We start from the raw sequence: 6,170 nt of genomic DNA on the forward strand, positions 1-6,170 counted from the left end.
AAGACTTGTTACTTGAGAAAAATAAAGACCTAGTGGATTAGGCTACCATGTTTTACCAGTGTGTTTGTTGGGGTGTGTGTGTCGGTGTTGGGAGGAAGGTTGTTTCTCTTTTTTCTCCCAACTGACTGCAATCACTAACCAATATAGCCCATGGCAGTTTGGTTTTAAATAAATAACATATAGTAAAAATTTGAATAATTACTTGCTGTATAGGGATGTGTGTTTAATAGATGTTTATCTATTAGATAAATCTTTTAAGCTGCACTTACAAATTATCTATATATTTGTCCATTTCATGTCTCTTGACCTGCCATCTTCTGAGAGACTCATTATAGATTCAATCATCCATAATGAATCTTTCTATAAAAACTGTGGTTAGTTAAATTCTCCTTGGAATTCTGAGCTTTTTACAACACATTTTATTGTTTATACTTAACATGTACAAAAATGTATAACTGCCCTGGCTGGTGTGGCTCAGTGGGTTGAGCACCAGCCCAAAAACTTAAAGGTCACTGGTTCAATTCCCAGTCAGGGCACATGCCTGGATTGCAGGCCAAGTTCCCTTCTGGGGATGTGCAAGAGATGTTTCTCTCCCTCTCTCTCTCTCTCCCTTCCCCTCTCTCTAAAAATAAATAAAACCTTTTAAAAAATGTATAACTCCATGAATTTTTACAAGACAAAAAAAAAAGACTGTATTATCTACCCCCCACACTGGCCAAAAAATAGATGATCAGACCCCAAGAATCATCCTTTAATGTTCCCTTTTGATCACTAATCACCCTGATTCCTACCACCAGAATGGAAATACTGTATGAAACCATATGCATTTTAACATCTTATTGAGATATCACTTGCATACCATAAAGTTCACCCTTTTGAAACGTAAGCTTCAGTGGTTTTTAGTACATTTACAGAGTTATAGTGTCTGACAACACATGTTATCATGTGTGCCTGTCTTCTGCTCATCACTGTTTACGAGATCCAGCTGTATTGTTGCATCTAACGGAGTTTATTCTCATCACTGTGTCATTTTCCCTTGAGTGAATATGTTACATTTGCTCATTAAATTGTTGGGGGTATTTAAGTTGTTTATAGCTGGAGTAGTTTACAAATAGTCCTGCTCTGAACATTTTTGTACATATTTTTTAGTTCACAGTTGTCCATATTTTGTTGGGTATATATCCAGGTGTACAATTAATGAGGCACAGGGAATATAGATGGTCACATTTTTTCAATACTACCAAACAATTTTCCAAAGTAGTTTGGAAACCAACCAACATATAATACAATTCTGCCTTCTTGCCAATATTTTATGTTGTCTTTTTTCTTTGGGCCATTTTGACAAGTACACCACAGTACCATTTTTGATTTTTTAAAACTTTTACTGAACTACTTTACATCACCAGAAAAGTTGAAGTAATAATACAGAGAGTTCCTGTAAATTCTTCAGTTTCCTGATGTTAACACAGTCAGTTTGTCAATTGCTTCCTTTATGGATAGTGTCTTTTTGTGATGTCTTCAAGAGTGTTGGTTTTGGTGTATATTTTTCAGGGAACTTCTAAAAGCCTGGCTAAGTAGCTAGTGAATTGGTTTTTTTGCTACCCCTTCCTTACAATAATACCAACCTCATTTGTCAAGGGACTTTGATTAAGAAAAGAGAAAATTTTCTCAGAGTGGCCTCATGGAAGTGATCCCATGACACATTCTCTGCATCTCTGAGTCTCTGTCCCTGTGGGGACACACACTCTGGTTCCCTAGTCCTTCAGTGATGATCTCAGAGAAAGTGGGAACATGTGTAAGGAGAAGCCCACCAGTTCCCGTAAAGTCAGACCCAGGAATCCTGGCATGAGAGACCCTGGAGGTAAGAGGAAACACACAGGAGGAGAAGGAGAAATATCTGCCTTCTTGGGGTCAGGAAGTCAGTCACCCCGGAGTTTTCTGTGAGCTGTGCTCCTTAAGGATTCCAATGGCCTTGGGGAAGAAATGAAAGTACATATTTGGCTGATGGGGAGCTCTGGGAATTGAGACCCCAAGGCCACAGAGACTGCAAATAGTCTGCCTGTGACCACTCCACTCCGCCCATTGCAAGTCAATAAACTGCATGTCCGAATCTCCTGACATGACACTTCTTTCCCAGAAGCCCAGTTGCCTTGCTCAGTCCTCCTGCCCTTCTTGGGGATAGATTTCCCATCTCCAGTTTCCAGAGGAAAGGTGAGTTACTCACCAACAGCTCCATCGATGGCTCCGAGGTAATCTGCAGTGCCCAGGAAAGGCTGTGAGATACTGAGCAGTTTTTAAAAAACCGTTCTACCTGAAGGGCATCCACGAGGCAAGAGAAAATTCAGAAGGGTTAAGCTGTTAAGTGAAATTCAGAACTAATTTTTGACTCTCTTCTTCCTATATCTACTTTCTCTTTTGCATCTAATTTGTATTCAGCTTTCATCATTTTTGGCTCCTACTCTGTCTTCTAAGTTCCAGGCACTCTTTTCCTACCGAGTATGAGCTAGCCTCTCAAAGACCAGGCAGATATTCTATAATTCTCTGGTGTCCCTCATTTGTTTGGTCTGGAGTGGGGCTGGAGTAGGGTAAGTTTGGCTTCCCAGATTTACCATACCTTGATCCAAATTTCATTCTTAGAGAACTCAGGTCTCATCCCTATCCCTTAACTGGGTGGACACTGGGATTGGAAATTGAGATTCACTTGTCTACAATTTCAGTCTTTCTTTGAAACTCCACTAAACAAAACATGATTTTAAATATTTTAAATAAATATGTTAAACCATCAGAACAGCATATATGTAAGCAGTAAAATAAACAGCCACTTTCCAGAATTAATGCTTAAATTTTGCCATATTAGTTTCAGGCACCTTTTTAAAATAATGAAGTATCACACATACACATAAAAACCTCTGTTTTTTAATGCTTAACTGCATTTCAGATATCCAAAATCTACATAGAAAGGCCTTTCTTTTCCTTTGTCCAGGGATGACTTTATGTCATCACAAGAAAGTCCTCTTTATTATTGTTTATTCCCCTCCATTCCTCCCAGAGGGTGCGACTCTGAGGAATTTGGTGGGTATTTGCCATGATTACTTTAACACTATTATTACATGTGACATGTCTCTATAAGTACTTCTCTACTATGGAAAAAATTTATAACAAACCCAAATGTCCATTGATGTGAGAAGTATGTTAAAATTAATGAACCAGATCTGCTTGTATCAATATCTTGTTAAATATAGGAAACACAGTGTTAAGCCAACAATAAGTTGCCGAATTAAAATGGAATGTGATACCATGTGTAACAAACACGAACGTGTGATATGTAATGTTACATAGACAGAATGTCTATGGACACATCATTATTCGTGTGAAACACTTCAGGGAAACGACACAGATGAAGTTCAGTGTCCTGAGGAGGGAAGGCTACGTTAATACTGAGATTGCGCAGGACGGTGCTGGGGCTTCAAGCAACTCTGCATTGTTTTATCTGTTTTTTTTTTTTTAACTGAAGCAATTATAGCATATATTTGAATTTGTATTTGATCATGCTGGTTGGTGGGCTTAAAACCCTCCACCGTCACTCTGTACTTTTGGGGATGTTTCAAATATAACATTATAAAACTTTATAGAAATAAACAATAGTTAATTTTGAAGGGGCACTTATATTTACATAAATTTCAACATTCTATAGCTGTCATTGTAGAAATGCATTTCTCCTTTAATATTTTTTCAGTTTAATTTTATATGTCTAGAAATAATATAAATATTTTTACTTTGATATGTAAAAAACTAATGTAATCAACCATGAAAACATTAAGTATGATGAAATAGTGTTCAAATAATGCACCGTAACATGGTTCTGCCATAACTTGAGTGTTTACTCTCACAGTGGTATTTATGGAGGTTATTTTCTCTCTCTATGTTACTGTTCCTGGGGGGAATTGAGCACGTTCCTCTTTGCTCAGCCCTGACATAGGATGTTTGGGTGTCCTCCCTTTGCTCTCCTTCCCCTTCCACCCTGTCTCACCCTCAAGTTCTCTTCAAGACTAGTCTCTCCAAGACTAGTCTCTCCAAGACTAGTCCACAGCTAAAACCAGAAACGATAGGAAAAAGCACTGCAGGGCCCCACTTGCTGACTGTTATGCTGGCTGCTTTTTGTTTATTCATCTCTCTTCCCTGCAACACCCCTGCACCTTTTGTATAGTAGTTCTCATTACAGAACCGCTGAACCTGCTCAGAGAGGCGCAGGGAACTTCCCATGTCACAGTTCACATGATTAATTGGAAGCATGCACGATCGAGCCAAGGAGTGTGCGAGTTCAGGTCCTGCCTCTAGATGGTTGACGTTCCTGGGATCATTTGTCTTTCTCCAGGAAAAGCCACCTCTGCTCAGGGTCTCAATTTGTGAAGCAAAGAGCTTGGAGTCAGAGGGCTCGCCACACCACTCAACTTTAACCTGTTGTGCTTCTGTGATATTCTTGCCTGAGGCACCATTACAGAAATTTTTAAAACTCGGTTTATAAGAACATAGGCAAATGTTTTGACAATGCTTGCACATGATGACCTTTTGTTGCTTCTTTATGGTTGCTAAAACTGAGTAAATCTGAAGATCTAATTTGCTTTATCAAGCAGTTCATGAATTGGGCAGCCTCCCATCTAACAACCAGAAGGGTGTTCCAAGGAGATATACAAAAAAGGGAAGGTTTTATAGGAAGAAGGGTGGAGCAAGGGAGCTATTAACAGGAGAAAAGAAGGGATTATTTTTAGGCCAGACAGCTTCTTTTGGAGGAAAGGGAATGGCACCTGTTTTTATCATGCAGATCCCTTGTTCTAAGGGGTGGAGGATGGAGGTTACCACATTGATTATCACACTGAAGTTGACCAGAAAATTCCAGACTGATTAAGATTATGTATCTGGGAGAGGTTAAAACAGCAGTTAGGTCAAGTATAAGTCTAGGTTTGTTATCATGAGCTTTAGCACCAGGACATTTTGGGCCTGTGGTTTCTCTTTAACAGGGGGCTGCAGGACCAACTGCTCAGGCATCTGGATAAACCCGCGGGGGCAGGGGGCGGGCGGTGGCTAGGAGAGGCCTGCAGCTGGTTCTGAGTTGGCCCCACGTGGTGACTCCTCCCCACACCCAGGGGCTGAGATGGCCCAACCAGGAATAATAGGGTGGGGGCCAAATTGATGGCTCATTGATATTTTAAAAAATGTTAATGTAATCAGCATATTATATTGTGTTAGTTTTAGGTGTACAATATATTAATTTGACATATGTCTACATTGTGAAACGATTGCTGGAATAAGTTTAGTTAACATCCACCATGGTACAAAAATGACATTGTTTTTCCCTTGTGATGAGAATTTTTAAGGTTACATTTTCTTTCTTGTATTATCTGATGGGGTGGTCTGTGACACGAGCTATGAAAGAATTCACAAAGAGAAGAAAGAGCAGGGAGTGAAGGTTTTATTTACTCTCTGAGAAAGCAGAGGGCCCTAGTGTGGAGAGATACTCCAGCATTGAGGGGTGGGGGCCTTGAGCTTTTATTGGTTTACAATTGGATTAAAAAAGGGTGGGGGGGTTGCTGTTGTGTAACCCCTGGGCTGTCGGGGTGCTTTGCAACACAGGAGGTTTTAGGTGGTTTGCTTAAGCTCTAATGTTACCTTTTGCCTGCAGCTATAGGGTGGGGCGGGGGTAGTTATTCAAGTTCTGTTCTTGCTTTCCAGTCTTTTCCAGTCCTGGGGACCTAAGCTCAGAAGAGTAAAATGATGGTCATGTTTAACAAGGTCGAGGGCTTGCTCGGCAAATGGTGCCAAAATAGCAATTGGCGCTGGCTTTATCCTTTCATTACCTCTAATACAAATGGAAGACATGGGTTATGACAAAAAAAACGAGGGAGCAACCTATGCTACTGGATAAAGAGAGATTAATTTTCATTTCACACACTGCAGTAAGGAAGGGAAACTGATGGGAGGGAAAGACATTGATGAGATATCTGTAAAGGAAGAAGGAGAAGGGTCAACGAATCTATCTAGACTATTAAGTATGCACAGAGATTAACTGCCCTGACTCCCATTAACATTTAAATATTTTTTCAATTAATTTCTCTCTCTCTCTCTCTTGCTTTCCCTTCCAGTCATGTGTTCAAAGACCATTAAGCAGAAAA

Source organism: Phyllostomus hastatus, unplaced genomic scaffold, assembly GCF_019186645.2.
Source record: "Phyllostomus hastatus isolate PE091 unplaced genomic scaffold, TTU_PhHast_1.1 phas_contig_159, whole genome shotgun sequence".
Lineage (NCBI taxonomy): Eukaryota > Metazoa > Chordata > Mammalia > Chiroptera > Phyllostomidae > Phyllostomus > Phyllostomus hastatus.